This window comes from Drosophila grimshawi, unplaced genomic scaffold (assembly GCF_018153295.1).
Source record: "Drosophila grimshawi isolate 15287-2541.00 unplaced genomic scaffold, ASM1815329v1 contig_1377, whole genome shotgun sequence".
Lineage (NCBI taxonomy): Eukaryota > Metazoa > Arthropoda > Insecta > Diptera > Drosophilidae > Drosophila > Drosophila grimshawi.
The window spans coordinates 22,417,474-22,435,148 of NW_025062900.1; the positions used below are offsets into that span (position 1 = coordinate 22,417,474).

The 17,675-nt window shown below is 38.0% G+C and overlaps 1 protein-coding gene across 1 annotated transcript in view; it reads right to left on the bottom strand.

Moving 5' to 3' along the window:
- LOC6566754 (cGMP-dependent protein kinase, isozyme 2 forms cD5/T2) overlaps positions 1 to 8,859 on the bottom strand; it is a 37,802-nt gene extending 28,943 nt beyond the window's left edge. Inside the window, exon 1 of the mRNA XM_032739631.1 lies at positions 8,497 to 8,859. The gene's annotated coding sequence lies outside the window, so the exon portion shown is untranslated. The remainder of the gene's footprint in view (positions 1 to 8,496) is intronic.
- Positions 8,860 to 17,675: the final 8,816 nt, after the last annotated feature.

Below are 17,675 nucleotides of genomic sequence, written 5' to 3' on the forward strand. Positions count from 1 at the left end.
GCATATTGCCGGCATGCACTTAGTCAGGGTATTCCTATTGTTAAAGCAGAAAGTTTAAATTCTAATTACGCTTAGGCATACTTTTCCAGTTGTTGAAGTAAAAAATTAAAAGTTTATTTCTGCACGCTTTGCATAGAAATTTTAAAGTCTCTTTCTTAATCAGGGTATTTCTGTTGTTAAATTATAAATTACAAAGATTCCAAGCGCAGTCTAATTCTAAGAAACGTAATACTTATTTTTTTTCCACAGTCCCAAAAAAATTAATATATCATAATGATCAGCAGTAAATTGATTTCTTGTAAAAACTTTTATGGGAGCTTTTGGATAATTGACATAATCAATCAAATTAAATATTCAGTATACTCTACTCAAAGAATTAGATAATTATTTCATACAACATACATAAGTTTTGTGTAAGAAGGATGTGACTTTAAATCAAGGGTATTAAATCTTCGGACACCTGTTTTTATGCCCTGAACCCATATTTTGATGTACATTTTCAGAAGCAACGCATAAATTCTAAAAAAACGCGTATAAAAAGAAACGAAAGCTGTTGTTAATTGTGTGACTTATTGACAGAGTTGCCGATTGACCTGCTGAACAACAGATGACCCCGACTAATTACTCAGATATCGTCACTGATTTATGTTAAATTTAGCACAAACTGACTTCAATGCTAGCATCGATAGCTAGCTGGGAGAGAGGTACGATAGAGTATACGATATAAAAATGGGGTATTCAGATAGAGTATATGCCATGGATATGAAGCACACACTTAGGTTAATAGTAGCTAATATAGTTGATAACGGTAGATAGAGTATACGCAGTGGGTATAAAGTTCGTAGAGTTGTTGTTTTTTATTTATCGTTTGGGTCTTAGGCGAAAAAATACTCATTAGTCCAGGCGACACGCTCGCTGATCGATCGACGGCTCGATTGGTAGTGGCCGGCGAAGGCAATTGATCGCCTGATAACGTTTTAAAGACAGTCCGACTAACGAATGGATGCGGTGAGGCAACTAGTTAGTAGTTAGTTGGCTACCAACTTGGCTCGATTCGATTTGTTGGCATTAAATGCGCTCAGTCCGACTATCTATGGAGGCGCAAAACAGTTACGAGTGCATATCTATAAATGCATATATATATATATATATATATATATATATATATATATATATGTATAGATATACATTTAGATATATGTATATATATCCATGGAATTCAATTGGCATGAAGCTCACGTTCGATCAATTAAAGCCTTCGCACAACAAAATACAACGGGACTACAACGTTAAAAAACACACACACTGAGTGAGAGAAAGAGAGAAACAAAGAGAGCGAGAGAGAGAGAGAGAGCGAAATAGCGCAACCAGTGCGGAATTAGATTGGATTCGATTCGGTTTGGGGCGGCTCAAGGGGTTGTTATGTGTAAAAAATGTGTAAATGTGTTTGTGTGTGTGTGTGTGTGTAAGATTATGCCTGGCAATGGAATGCCAAGGCTAGGTCAGTTCAATCAAGTGTAGGAAGTCTCGTCCATTGCTAAAGACGAAGGTAGTTGAAATGGTAAGAACTGTAATATTGAATTTTAATAAACTTCCTGATTGCAGTGGTTTTCAATGCTTAAGGGAATTAAACCTAGAACATGAAGAGTGGGTTATCATAAGTTATCTTAAAATATAAACAGATATTCTCTCTTTCTTTATCTGTCTGTCTATTTAGAATATTCTCTTGAGTTGCTTTTGGATATGGCTTGAACAGACATACCCTGTTTGTTTTATGATTTTCTCTTATGTTTCTGAAAATAACTTTATGAAACTTTAAGAGCTTATCAATATTATGTCAAGTAATGTATATACTCCATAGGAAAGTCCCATCTGGAATATTGTATCTTCTACTACAATCGCTAATCGATTCTAAAGGATATTTTGGAAATGGAAGAAGTTGTCGAAAAAAGCTTGTAAAATTATATCAACCTCTTGCGTAATTTTAACAAGATCAAATTAATTGTACCAAATTTCTAACAAAATTCGTTTTAAGGTATAATAGGATTTTAAATTTTATATATTTTAAGAAGTTTCTAGAAAGTTAAAAGATTTGCAAAGAGTGTTTTCTCCTCCATTTTTTTTTGTTGGGTAAAATGCTTGTGCATTTTAAATTAAATATATTACGATAACTACGTCAGAGGCTGTACGGCTATAAATCCCACGAAAGCGAAAGACTTAAAAAACTGAGTAGGTTTCCAATGTGATAACAAGCAAACAAACATACGAAAACTTTTCCAAAAGGCATAGATAAACTGTCATAATCAAACAAATACTTTAAGGCAATTTACAAAATGAGTCACTTTAGAATCGTTTGCCGCTCTCAACCAAATAGAGCAATTACAACTTTCCATTATTTTGATTTTATTTCACACACACACATATATATATATACACACTCACGAGCGTTGGCATTTCCGTCATAAGCATTAGGCATTAAACAGCCCATCAAAAAATGCCATCAAACATGCAAGTGTAGAGCACTTTCCAGTTAAACATTTAAACGGGGGCAGGAAACGGAGATTAAACGAGATTCAGAACGACAAACAGAGAACTGGCTATCGGGCTTAGGCCACACAACACGCGCCTCTTAACGTGGCTCTGATTATGGGACAGTTTTGTGATTTGCTGTTGACAGTTTTGGCGGCTTCTGTGCTGCACAACGCGACGGTAGTTTCTCTTTATCTCTCTGTGTGTGTGTGTGTGTGTGTGTGTGCATTAATTACAACACCAATTTGGACATTGGATGTGGTCAAGAAATTGCACGTCGGGGACCCGAAGACTTTGAGAGACTGCAACTGCAAATGGGCATTACCTTTGTGGCGGAGTCGACAAAAACAATTTGCACACTTAATGAATAATAACAAGCGACGACGACGACAACGACAACAACGAAAAAAAAACTTGTTAATTAATTTGTGCGTGCGTTTTTTAACCGTTATAAAAATTAATTGAGAAACGCGTCGCTCCTCCCAAGAGGTCCAAGAATGCGCACCAAGAATTTTTGTGCAGAAATCCCGTCAGTTACTATTTTTTTTTCATTTTTATGTTTTGTTTTTTTTTTTTTTGGTGCGACTCGCGTATTTTGTGTACCGCAGCGAATGAGCGACGCTTGAGAACTGACGAGACAGAAGCGCACAGAGAGCGCGAGAGAGAGCGCAGCGACGACCGTAGACTGGCTATCGATAGTAGTTGAAAAAAGCGATTCAGGCAGCGACGCAGACGCTGACGCCGACGCCGACGCCGACATCGATGTTTGTTATCGAAGTGAACCCCCAGAAGCCGTTGTTGGCAGTTGGCAGTCGCCATCGTCGTTATTTGTTGTTGTTGTCGTTTGTATGTCGTTTAAATTAAAACTCGGAATTTGGCTAAAAACCAGTTGATTACACGCACACACACACACACGCACACACACAGAGTGCGCGAAAGAGAGAGAAGATTACGATCAGAGTTGTTGACGCCTTTGCGTCTTTGCTGTGATTCGTGCGTTGGTTCGATTCGTTTTAATAGAATGCTTGTTACAACAATACACACACGCACACACACACACACACATAGACACGCATGCGATCTAATTGCTCGCTTGCATGCTACAACAACAACAACAACAACAGCAATAGCAACAAGAAAGACAACAAAACAAGTATGGACGTGTCTTGTGAAATGATTCACTGACTTTTTAATACCCCTGCCCTGAAGCCTTAAAACAATTAACGACACATTCGATTATAGCGAACGGGAAACAACAATGTTGCTTTGACACTACTGCAACTCACTAAGATATATTGTTGGCTATATATATACTTATTTTTTATTTATTATTATTTTGAACAGGTTGTAAAAGTCCCTTCGAGCAGAGTTTTTCTTATTGCATACTTTTGGGCTGTGGTGTCGTTAAAAAGGGCTTTCGAATTATTTGAGGTGTTCCCATTGCTAGACAATCTCCCTCAACTTTTCCTCCATAAAGATATAGCAAGAATAAAATGAAATCCTACTGATATATTTAGAATTTTTGTTAGATCTCAATAGACGTTTGTTTAGTTTTAAACCAAACTCATAAGTCTATCATGCACCGTTGCAAGTCGTTTGTGGCACGGGTATCAGGCACCACATCACATCCACATCCACTTCCAGGCACGTATTGCAAGCTGGTCAACCAGCTTTGGACTTGGATTGGATTTGGTGTTGCATGCATATTTATGAGTCGCTTGGGGATCAGAGCAATCCACTTGACATGCTCGTTATTTAGAGGATGTGAGGCGAATATCTTAATTCTTTCTTTAAGACAGGGAGAGAAGTCGTCAAATAAAGAATAGTCTAAGCAGATAAAAAAACAAGAAAAAACCCGACAATGACAAAGATAAATTAAGTAGAATTAACAATTCAAGATTAAAATGTTTTGTTTAACTTCCCTTAAATTTGTTGCTTGTCTACGTATACGTAATAAACCAAACTAATAACTATAAGAATACTATGATTGTTCGCCTTAAGCCTGAATAGTCTTAACATGTATATAAATCAACTATACTGGCAAAAAAAAAATTTCTAAATCCCTCATAGATTACGAATACGCAGCGTTATCAATGCCAAGTTAATCGCATAACTTATTGATTAATATCGCATTAGTCTATTTTCAATTACTTTGGACATATTCAGTTGCATATCGTTTGACTCAAATGAAGTCTTAAGTGCTGTCAACTGACCATAAACCACTCCTCAAACTGGCTACCAAATGTTTTCCGAATGCAATTCAAATCCCATAAATCATACCAATTGCTGTGATATATACATATATGCAATTCATATAGATATATATGTTATGCGAATTTCGTCAGAGCCAATTGTCTGCGATTGTCGATTCTTTAGTTGTGTAATTGCAGAGGCTTGTTTTCAGTGCATGTCATTTAGGAAAAGTGATTTATTTATTATAAACAATATTACTGCGCATGTAAACAAAATGACTCGCTCAAAACTCGTGCAACTGGCCAACGGGACAGTAATGACAGCGCGGGTTCCTCAAGAAGTACTCAATTGATAAATGAGGGATATATAAATAGGAAATTTATAAATATTACAATATAATAAGTAGAAAATTCAATATGTTTTTTTCTTGAATTTGTTTTAACAGCTGATCGACCCTCATATTGAGACCTTATCAACAAACAGTATTTCAATTCGTGTGTATTTAAGCATATTAAAAAGTATTATTCATTTAAGTCTCCATTTACATTGTCAAAGCTTGCGAGTTTTACGTCGTACAATTGACGGGACACGCGACGTGTTTATTTGAGGTTAGGTTGGGTTTTAGGGGTTGGGCAGATGATCGCTGCTGGGAAAGACACGATTTCCACATATGTTGATGTTGTCTGTTGTTTGTTGTTGTTTGTCGTTAATTTGTTGGCATTGGCGGCATTGATAAGCTGACGTGAGTTTGTATGTAAGCGAGCTAGCTTATGTAATTATAGGTCTGTATGTAAATAGTTTATTTAATTGGCGTAATCGAAAGGTTATTTAGGCGGCAACGATAACAACAACAAATAAAACGATGCAGTCGTAAAAATAGATAATACTTTTAATAATACCAGACAGATAAATAACCAAATAATCATATCAAGGAGTGTAAATAAATAGTAAATATATATTCCAATTCGATGCTATCAAAAAAACATATTTCTCAACTCGATTCATTTAAATGCAGAGCTTTTTCTCTTCACATTTCCGTTAGCATAGCTGAATAGCAGCAGAGAGCTTTCAAAAGTAAGCGGCAAGCTTTGAGCAGCGGCTGAGCTTATTCCGCAAAAGCTTCTGCGCAAAGCGCTCATCGATATGCAATTTATCAAGCGTAAGCAAAACATTTTTGTAAACGTAAACAAAAAGAAAAAAACAAGCAAATGACAAAATAAAATTTAACAACTTAAGAGAGTTATATTTGTACGGGGCCATGCTCAATGTGGCTCATTAACAAATACAAATTAATACCAGACAAAACCAACAGCTGTTTCACATAACGTTGCAAGAGTTGCAACGAGCACGTTGCGATGCGCTTTACGTATGCACTCTCTTACGCACACTCTCTTAAATGATCAGCTCTCTCTCGCTCTCTCGCTCGCTCTCTTTCGCCACACACGCAGCGCAGATCTGGCCACATTCCACAACGAAAGTTTTGACATTTTGTTTACAGCATCACCTTCGCTCTCTCTCGCGCTCTTCCCGGGCCGCTCTTCGTTGGAAAAAAGGCGACCTGCCAGTTGTAAACGTAAACAAGCAGCAAACGCTAGCAGCGACGCCAGCAGCTAGTTTGTAAAAAAAAACTTGTCATTTCGGCATGAATTTGATATGCCGCTTATACAAGCGCAACGAATGAGCGAGAGAGAGAGAGAGAGATAGAGAGTGGCAGAGGGAGGAAGAGAGAGGGAGAGGCATCTTGTGACACGGGAAAAATGTGCTTGCAATGGGTTAACAGAGAGGGGCGCGGCTGCCTCGCTAGAAGACCCAAATTAAAATTGAGGAATCCAAACTAACCGTAAAAAATGCGGCCGCTTTTCTATTTTGCTTAGCAACAACAAAAAACTGTTTTGATATATTTTTTAACATTTCTGTTTCGATTTTGTAATTTGTTTCAGAACAGTTTTGTAGAAAATATTAAAAGTTTAGAAAATCAATTATTATGGATATTATATTTGAGTGGATTAGTGAACTTCAAGTAAGAACGAAAAATATGAATTCAAAAATGTTTAAATATATTTTAAATTTGATAAGTTTAGAGGCTACTAAATTAATAATTATACCTTTGGATATTACATCCGAGGAGATAAGAAAATATATTACATATATATATACAGTTATTAAACATTGTTCGACTCAAATTAATTATTAGTTAATTAATTTATTATTATACCTTGGGATATTATTTCCGAGTCGATAAGAGCTAAATAAGTTAGTTCGAGTACGTTCAATTAAATAATATATTTAAAAAATATATATTATTAGAATTCTTATATTGTTCACCTTATCTTTGAGTTTGTTTAAATTTGGTTTTTGGCTTTCGCTCACAATTTCCGCTGACGTTTTTCTTATGCAAATGAATGAGTGAGGGAAAAGCAAATAAATATACATATATTGATATCGCGCAAAATTGTTCACAAACTTTTCAGTTGTACAAAAATCATGCGATTGTTTATTTTGATAAGATTCGCCTGCTCGCCATGAAAGTTTCTTTTCGTATACCCTTCTGCCCATGCTTATCTAATATACGAATATATATACATATATATATTTATATATTCAAATGTACATATTTAGACATGCAGATATTTGGAAGGGTATATAGTGCATATATGTGCTATATTTAGAGCCGATTAGATTGCTAATTCAAATTCAAGTCAGGCCACAAGCTGAGCTGATTACATAATTAACAGAATAAATTATTTTATGAAAACGATTGTTTTTTGTTGAGGCTTATGCAATTTTTGTTGTTGTTTTTTTTTTTTTGAGTATTCATCGAATGTAAATGGTAATTGAAAGTATTTTTCTTTCGCTTATTGATAAGAAATGGTATTTTTCACATATCAGAAGAAATTACCACGAAGTGGATCTAAAATTCGATTTATTATTTAAAAAAATCCTATTAAGATGAAACATAATGTTATCAAAAAGCAGCCAATCAATGCAAGATAAACCAAATAACTGCAATAAAAACTGATCGCAGTCTTGTTTTTTATTGGCTCAGCTGCTAACAATATCATTTGCTTTTTATTTGATGTTGTTTGTAACATTAACCGTTATTCAATTGGTAATTTCCACAAGTGGCTGTAATCAGAAGATAACTTACAGTTACAGATACAGTTACAGTTGTATTTGCTTTTTGTTTGTTGTTTAAAGAGCTGCGCAGTTGTAAAACGACGTCGACGTCGACGGAGCGTCGCAAAATGCTCAAACCAAATTGTCAGCTATTTTGTATTGGTTTTGCTTTTGTTTTCGTTAAGTATTTTATTTTTTGCGCCCGTCGTTTGTTTGCTAAACTTTATGACAAAGGTCTAAAAATAGATGGCAGACAACAAAAACAACAACTACAGGCGCTCGCTTTGTGTTGGAGTGCGAAGGAATGAATATGCAAGCAATGCAACAACAGCAAGAACAACAACTACTCCAACAACAACAACAAGAGCAGCAGTAAGAGGAAGAAGCAGAGCAAGAAGGGCTTCAGACCCGCTGAGCTTCTTCATTAATTATTCAATGCAGGCACAAGGGCACACACACACACACCAACACACACACATACACAGATATGAGTTTATGGCTTAAGGGCGCTCAAAATGGCGATAGCCTTGCCTTCGTTGACTTTCCACTCGATTGTGAAATCGCGAATCGTAGGCGTATTGTCCACATCACACACACACACAAACACGCACACACACACATTACAACTGTAAACAATAATTGCATATTAATACTCACATTTTGACAACTTGTTGAAAATTCCAAAGAGAGAGTAATTGTTGATTGTTGTTGTTGTTGGAGTACACTCTCACTCACGCGCCTCTCTTTTTTTCCTCTCTCACGCGCAAGCTCTTCTGCTGCTGCTGCTGCTGCTTCTTCTTGATGACGCTGCGCAGCCGGCTTTTAAAGAAAGCTGTTGTTATTATTTCCACTTGTTGCTTTTATTTTTATGTATATATATGTATGTATATATTTTATTGCCACTGCTTGTTGTCTGTTCTCCACAGGAAGCACAAAATTAAGGCACACACATGCAGGCGACGACGTGAACGTCAGCGTCGCTGCACTTTTTAAATTTTTGTCACTGTTATTGTTGTTGTTGTTGTTTTGGATTACTTCTTATGCTTTGTGCGTAAGTTGAATTTAAGCTTAGCAAATTGACGTAGGCAAAGAAAGAAAACAACAACAATAAGAAGAGAGCAACAAGTTGTATAGCCTTGCGCGCTCTCTCGCTCTCTGCTTTTTGTTATCACCTGAGCGCCATGCTTACGCTCTCTCTCTATCTCTCTCTCTCGCATAGTTGGTCTGTCTGCTGCGGCTGCCAGCGTAGCGTAGTTAACTTGACAGGCAAAGGCAACAACAACAAAAAATAAATACAAAAAAATTTATTGCTAAAAATAGAAACGCGCGAGCAGCGCCAACAACAACAACAACACAAAACGAGACGAGAAACGACACGAAACGGAAAAAAATGTGTGTTGGGCCAAACAACACAGAAAACTACAAAAGCCCAACAAGAACAAGAAGAAGAAGAATGAGAGAAGCAGCTGTGAAGCACAAATGGAAAATGGAAAATGATTTGCAAAGAAAATGCGACGCAAAATTTTTACAGCTAGCAGCTGCGTGGGCTGCTGCTCTAATACGAGCGAGCGGGCAGGGGAGATATGCAGAGAGAGCGAGATAGGGAGAGAGAAATACAGTTTGTAAGCTGCTTTAAAAACAAAGCTTTTGATTTTCATTCGCAAAAAATGACGTACAACAAATCAACGCATTAAATGTGTCACTGACAAGCGAGAGAGAAAGAGAGAGAGAGAGGGAGGGAGAGGCAAACAAATTGAAAGACATTTTTTACACGCAACAATAAAGCTAACAAAACGTCTCATTTACTAATTTTCCGCTATAAATTAAAAAAAACGTGCATTGTGTTTGTGGTTGTTGTTGTTGCTTGCTGCAAGCGACTAACTAAAATGTCAAACGAGCGTGCGCTCTCCTTCACACTCTTTCTCCCGCTCCATCTCCCTCTCTCTCTCTCTCTCTATCGCTCTTCTTCGCATGCAACGCGAGGTTGACAAGTGCATTTTTCAGCTGCCAATGATTATTTTTTTTGTTATTTATTTTTTTTTTTGTATTTTACTCAATTGATAGTTTTAGTTGCATTTAATCACACTGAATTTGGGCATTTATATTATGGTTATCGTATTAAACATTTACGTTTTATGCTAAATAGTTGCACATATGGAAAATAGAACGTTGACTAAGGGAATTGAGAATTTAGATCGTTCGAGACTGAAAACAACAACGAAAGCAGCAATATGAAAAAAACGAACAGGCGACTGCGAAACGAACGCTGCGGAAGCGAGACACAAACTGAGCGCCAAGCACAGCGCCAACAGTTGCTTGAGCACCAGCCATAAGAACGAGTAAAAAATGCTCTCGCTCTCACTTCGCTCTCTCTGCGTTGCGTTTAACAACAATCAATGAGAGTTGCAGGGAGCGAGGCTGATTGAGAGAGACAGGTAGTTGTTTTGTGTGTGTTGATCTTTGAGAGCAGTTTGGAATGCATTGAGAATGGGGCGGGAGTTTTGTGATTGAAATCAAGTGGAATCAAGTGGAACGAAGTAATTACAGCATTTAATGGGCACTAAAGCAATTAATTTTAACGAAAATTTCCCACTATTGGGTCAAGTACACATTGAGAATCTGATATACAGACAATATATCTAAATATAACGATTTTAATTATAGACAATCCAAATTATTAAAAAAAGAAAAACTATAACCAATTTAGTCAATTCAGTACAGGATATGAGTTATTTCTTCATTAGTTGCATGCAAACTGAAGAGATTTGCAATTTGATAAGGATTAAATTGTCGCGTTTGTTTAAATTCATATTTAAATGTTATCTAAAATTAGAGATTCATTTAACAGTTATCAGACACGAGAGCGGAACGAGCTTTTAAGCACAGCAGGAAATATCATTTTTAGCAAGCGCACAAACCAAGCAAAAAGCACAGCGTGTTGGTTTGGAACTGGACTATATAAGATAAGTACCAATGCGGGAAATTTATTGCTCACTGACAGCAGCTGGTTAGCTATGCAATTTCTAGCTTTCTCGCTGATTGCCTCTCTTTTGCTCCCTAGCGCAAAACTTGAGGTGCATTGGCGTTGTGCTAACGCGCAAACGAGATGCAGCAACACAGCCATTTTATGCACATAGTTCGGGGCGGAGTCAAGAAAGGAAATTTAAAAGTGGGAAAAGGCAGCGCAAACGGGATATTATTTATTACAAGTCCCCAAATACAAAAAGTTGTGTTTTCAATAAAATATTTCAATTTTTTATATCTTGGAGCAACCATAAAGTATTGAAAATGAACGCTAAAATATCATCACTAAATTGGTATTCAAAGAAATAATTTGTATAAAAAAAATATAACCAATTACAATAAGTTATTTTAAATTAATTGCATAGAAAACAAGGCATTATTTGTGAATTGAGAAAGAAATTTCTCTCAATCCAAGTGGTTTTAAATAATATTTATTTATTTTCCTTATCATTTCTGGTTAATTTGACAAGATCTTGATAAGCAAGTATTCCCTGCATTTCACAATATTTCCCCATATTCTCAACCACCTGCTAAGAGGCGTTCCCCACCCACTAACTGCGCCGCTGCTGCTGCTGCTCTCTCTGCTGCTGCTGCTGTCTCTGCTGCAGCTGCTGTCGCCGTCGCTCTTGTGGTTTGGCAGCAGGACGACTGAGCTGTTAGGTGAGGGGAGGGTGGGACTTTGGGGGCGTGTGGCAGAGTACGACGATGGCGGCAGCAAAAGTTGATTAGATGGATTTCGTTTGGTTTTTGTGTTTTTAATCACACACCAATTTCATTTATTAAATCTTCGCATCAGCATTTCATTTTTCGTATTTGCTCCTTCTTCTTCTTCCGTTTGGCTGTGCAGCTGTTGTTGTTGTTGTTCATGTTGTTGCTGCTATTTGCTGCTATCCGACGGCATTTTCGCTGTGCTATGCTTTTGTTTTCGTTCCTTTTTTTGCTGCTGCTGCTGCCGTCGCTGCTGCTGCTGCTGCTGTTGTTGTTGGCTTTGGTTTTCTCTTTTTCGCATGCTTTTGTTTATTGTTTTTCTGCTTGTGTGCGTGTGTGTGTGTGTGTGGTTTTTATATTCCTTTTGCACTCACTCATTGTCACAAGCAATTTACGCTGCCTGCCCCCGCCCATCCATCCAGTCACTCTCTTCCACACCCATTGCTGCTGCTGCTGCTGCTGGGAAACTTTTTACAAAATGAAATTGTTTTCGTATTAACAATTTCATTAAAATTAAATTACTTTTATTATTACGACTGACTGCTGCTGCCGGCTGAGCTTTCGTTTCTGTTTCAGTTTTCTGTTGTTATTGTTTATTCTTTATGTGCTCATCGCTCGTCCGTTTCATTTGTCTATCTATGCGCCATTTAATTCTCCTCTCTCTCTCTCTCCTCTCTGCTCTCCCCCTCTCCCCCTCCCCATCTCTACCAGCTCTCTTGCTGAGCTTTTACTCAAAAGTCTGGCGTCTGTTTTCTTTAGCTGTCAAACAAATTAATTGCGCTTTTAATTGATTTTGTGGGCCAAATGAACGAAATGAAATTAAGCTTCTCGGCGTGATCTGCATGCCAGAAAGAGACGGCAATCATTACGCTCTATTATTATTTATTACTCGCCAGCAGATCGCAGATAACGGTTTGGATCTGAAATGGCTTTATTCAAGATTTAATTGGACTACATTTAATTTTTTATTATTTGTTTTATCTTTAGTTTGACTAGTTTTAGTTTATTTATTGTAAATAATAATTTATTTACTTATATTCATAGTATTTTTATAAACAATCTGCAGCACTTGCAACTTTTTAACTGTTGTCAACAATAATTAAATAATGTCTTAATAAGGCTAGTTACAGCATTGAAAATCATATGAATAATAATAAAATTAAGTTTTGAGTGTCTTAATGAATACGCTAAAAACAAACTTAACTCAAAAACAACAACTTTTCACTGATTTATTTCTTTGTTTATAACTTATTTCCAGTTGTTCTTTTAACAAATTAAATAGTTTTTATTCAGGTAATATGTAAATCGTAAAATACAAATAAATAAAAAATATTAATTAAATTCTAAAATTCTATTTTGAATGCTGAAAATATGAAATCAAATGAATAAAGGAACTATTTTCAATTTCAAACTGAAATTAAGAAACGAAACCGGAACTGAAAGTGGTTAAATGGAACATATCGAAATCATTTGGAACAGGAACAGGAACAATAAGTCTAAAATAGAGTATCCTTATGCTATTTAGCTATATTTAAAATATTTATATTTAAAATATTTAATATATTTATATGTAAATCTATGTGTATAATTTGAGCTCTATATTTTTATTCACCTTCTCCGAGCACTTACATCAAATAATCCCCATACCTTATCTTATCCCATTCGCATTTGGCATCCTTCTATTTTAAGCCTGGCAATTTGGAATTTGATGGGAAAATAAACACAAAACTTGCAACTGAATTTATCCTGTGCTTCTCGTCAAGTGCAATTTGACGTAAGGCTTTACGTCTTTTACGTTTTTCGGGTATTTATCGTAATTCTGTTTAGTCATTTATTTTATTATGCGTTTTATGCAAGACCAAAGAGAAAGAGAGAGTGAGAGAGAAGGGACGGAGAGGGGAAAGAGTGCTCTCAACAAAATTATGCGTTGGCCATAAAAAAGGCCAAGTGGCCAAAAACACCGTCCGGGCAAATGGACCACGTTACGATGACAGGCTGAAGGGGCTGGCAACAAGGGTGGGGGTGTGTGTGGGGTGAGGGGGTGGGGGCAAATAGGGCGGCAATAGGACTCAATAAAGGCGTAGCCCCAAAAACAATTTGATGGCGCCAATAAATTTTGTTTTCATGCCTCGCAATGCTGCTGAAATGTCGCACCATAAATAAAGATGCCCCCAGAGAGAGTGGAAGGGGGGTTGTGGCATGTGGCATGGGGCAGCATCTAATGACAGACGAATTTAGCAAAGGATAACTGAGCAGCTCAATAAAAGTGACTGCCGAGTGGCAACCGCAATGTAATTTGGCTCAACTTGGCTAAAAGAAGTTAATAACATTTTGCGCAGCGTGTGTACGGCAGGGGCGTGGTGAGGTGGGGCGGAGGGGGCAGAGGGCGCAGGGAGGAGCTGGAGTGGAGCACCGTTGTAGGCAGAGAGGCAGGCTATTCATTTCGTGTTGCGCCATTTTGGCTGAGCAAAATTTATAACCGTAATTGAGAAGCAGGCAGTCAGTGGATGGGTGGTTGGGGGCAGGGATGTGGTGTGGGGTGTTCGAGGAGTTCGCTTCAAGGGCCGCACGTAAAATGCATTAACTGCCAGTCGGTTGCTGGTTTGTCGGCTTGGCTTGGCTTGCGCCTGCTTCGGGCCAAGTCAAGTCCAAGGCACTCGCAATTTGTGTTTTTCCAAAAAATAAGCAATTTGTAAATTGAAAATGGTCGTTGGGGGGGCGTGTGCTTCACCGTTACCGTTAGACCAGCCAACCAGTCGACTGGCCAGTGGACGGTGGGCGGTGGGCCGGTGGGCGTTGGGCAGTAGATGGGCGTGTGCAGTTTATGTGCAGCGAACGTTGCTCGGCGACACGAAACGCGGAAGCATGAAATTAATTATTTGCCATTAGGGCTAAGTAGATGACATAAAAAGTGGCAGCAAAGCAACGAGCAAGTTTACCGAGGGGGGCAGTGGGCGTGCAAAGGGATGGGCGGGGGGAGGGGGGGGTGGTTCGTGTAGCTGCTTTTCTCCGCAGGCAATTTAGACAGTCAAGTGCCCATATAAATTACATAAATTTCACCCAGAGTTCCGCACAAAGTGCAAGTGGAAATGGAAGTGGAAGTGGAAGTGGAACAACACTGAGTGCTGGGCGTACCTCTCTCTCTCTCTCTTACTCTCTTTCTCTCTCTCTCTCTCTCTCTCTCTCTCTCACTCTCTCACTCTCTCTCTGTCTGTCTTCTCGTTCCCCTCTCCCTTCCATTTGTAGACAAACATTATTCACATTCTGCGTTTAATAAACGCGACGCGGCAAATGTGCACCATTCCATTCCCATTCCGTTCCGGTTTCCTCTACAAATTATGGGCCTAGCTCAGTTTATGGCAGGGAAACGGCATGGAAATCGCTGCAACTTTCTTCTCTATCAATTTGTCGGCTTCTTTTTGCGCTCTTCTTCTGGATTAGTTCGAGTTTTATCAAGCAAAGCCATAAAATGTTGGAATAAAATGAAGTGAAACGAAGTGAAATGGTGTTGATTGTGGTGGATTAAGTATTAATATAGATAACCGATCGGAAATTATTACAAAAATATATTGCTGGTGTTAAGTTATTTGGAAATTTGCACTGAATACTCCCGGATTTCTTGTAAATATATTTATTTTTTTTTTTTTAATATATTATTTCTTACAAGAATCTCTTATTTTTTATTTTATATTTAATTTGAAGTTTAATTTTGAATTAAAATAATATAATATATTTTTGGTTTGTCTGACTTTAGTTGACTTATTAAATAAATAAATAAAAATCATGATTGATCGGAAATTATTAGCATTATAATATAAATGAGTTATTTGGAAATTTGCATTTAACACTGAAAGTTATCTTATAAATATCTCATAAATATTTGCAATTTTTTAATATAAACTTAAATTGAAGTTTAATTTTTAATTTACTATGACTTTAGTTGACGTTAAATAAATAAATAAATCAAAATTATTTATTATGATTTGAAATGATTAATTATTAATAAAAATGAAATTACTAAATGATAAATATTTATTACTAAATGATAAATATATTTATATATTCACTTTTATTGTTAGCCCAATTATGTTTAACTCTTTTGTGACTTGCAATAATTTACAAATAAGGATAAATAATTAAATAAATAAAAATAGATTAATTAAATTTAAAAAAATTGTAATATTTTGTATGATCCGAGATAAACTAGAAGTAGTAAATCAATAACTTTTTAAAGACTTCAACATATGTTATATAAAAAGCAATTTTTTGCTTGCACTCTGCCAGCGCCAAGAAAATCTCTCAGCTGCAAAATAAAAGAAAAGCAATTTTCAAGACCAGCCCCCACCTCACCCCCGTTTTCTACATGGAAAGTGCAGTTGCAATTTGCCGCAAGAAGAAGAAAGCAAAGGAACCCAAGGCATCCATTATTAAGCAGGTAATTCCACTAAAACGATGAGAAAAAATGAAGCAGGCAAACAAAATGATATGAAATGAAATAAAGTGAAACAAAGCGAAATGAAATGAAAAACTAATAAAACTAAAACCAAAAAAAAAACGGGCAGAAAACTTACAATGGACAAACTCATAAATCAGCGCGCCAATTTGCAAGGCTGACAGCAGGCCCCCAAAGATGGAGAAGAAGAAGAAGAAGAAGAGCAAGTCGAGGGAGTCAAGGTGGGGGAAAGCAAACGAAAATAGTTTCCTGATAAGCACAACGCCCAAAACTCAAGTGGGGAACAGGGGTTGGGGTAACCAAGGGGGAACCAAGGGAAATGGCTGAGGCAACAAATTCATTTCGTAATTGTGGCCAACGACCCAATCGCAAACAATAATAAATGGATCAGGCTGTGCCAACATGGCGACCATCGAGCGAGAGAGAGAGAGAGAGAGAGAGAGAGAGAGAGAGAGTGTGTGTGTGTGGCAGCAAAGTCAGCAAATAACAATAAAGGCAATAATGCATGATAATAAATTAACTGAAATTCACTTATATATATTCTGCACGGGATTTGTATTGAAGCTGTGCGAGTGAGTGAGAAAGAGAGAGAGAGAGAGAGAGAGAGGGAGCGAGACTGCTGCTGCTACGTCAGCGTCGACGTCACCGTCGCCGTTAGCGCTGCTGCTCAGCTGCAAATTAATAAAAATAAATTGAGTTGTCAAAAATGATATGCCAAATAAATTCCAACGGTGAGTAATCGCTTTTAGTCAGGGCACAAAAACAACAACAACTGCAAAAGTGGACCACCCAAAGCACAATGGATGAAAGCTTCGCCCTCACTCTCCCTCTCTCGCTCTGTCTCTCTCGCTCGCTCTCGCTGCCTGTTCTTTTCTTACCACAAAGCAAGCTCTTCCCGCGCTCACTTAACGGCAAGCATAACGATGAAAATCCAATTTAAGGCTGCTTCAGCGAGTGAGATGCTTTTGTTCGCGCGCTCTCTCTCTCTCTCTCTCTCTGGCACACGCACACACACTCTCTCCTTCTCTGTCCCTCTCTCTCTCACTCTTGCACTCTGTCGTGTGTAATAAAATAAAGTAGCCTCGCCGCCGTGTGGAGAAATTAGAAGGCAGGCAACGTCTACGTCTACGTCTACGTCGACGTCGCTGTTGTCGCTGTTGACGTCCTGGACGTTCCCATGCCGAAAATTCAATTTCACAATGAAAATGCGCCGCAAAAGATGAAAACTTAACGGAGAAAATTGTCTTACGTGCGAGCGACAGAGCGAGGCGTGCGTGCGAGCAGGCCGGCAATAGCGGCGCTGCTTTGGCTGGCTGGCAGCGCAGCGCGTGCGCACAAAAATAAAGGGAAATATTTGCGTGCACAGAAAGCAGTAAGGGCGGCGCTTCGGGGGCCCACTATAAAACGAGATGAGTGCCAGCCTCGGCCACAGGCACGAAAGCCCACCGAAACACCGAAGCCAACCCAACCCCCGTTGCGGCCATCTTTAGACGACGACGACGACACAAGCAGCAGCACCAGCAGCAGCAGCGGCGACGACGTCAGCAGCAACAGAAACAGAAACAGAAACAACGTCGCAGCCTCTGCGTCGGCTGTTAGATCATTCGCAAACAACCGTTGCACGCGTTCGGTACACAACAATTCCAACAGT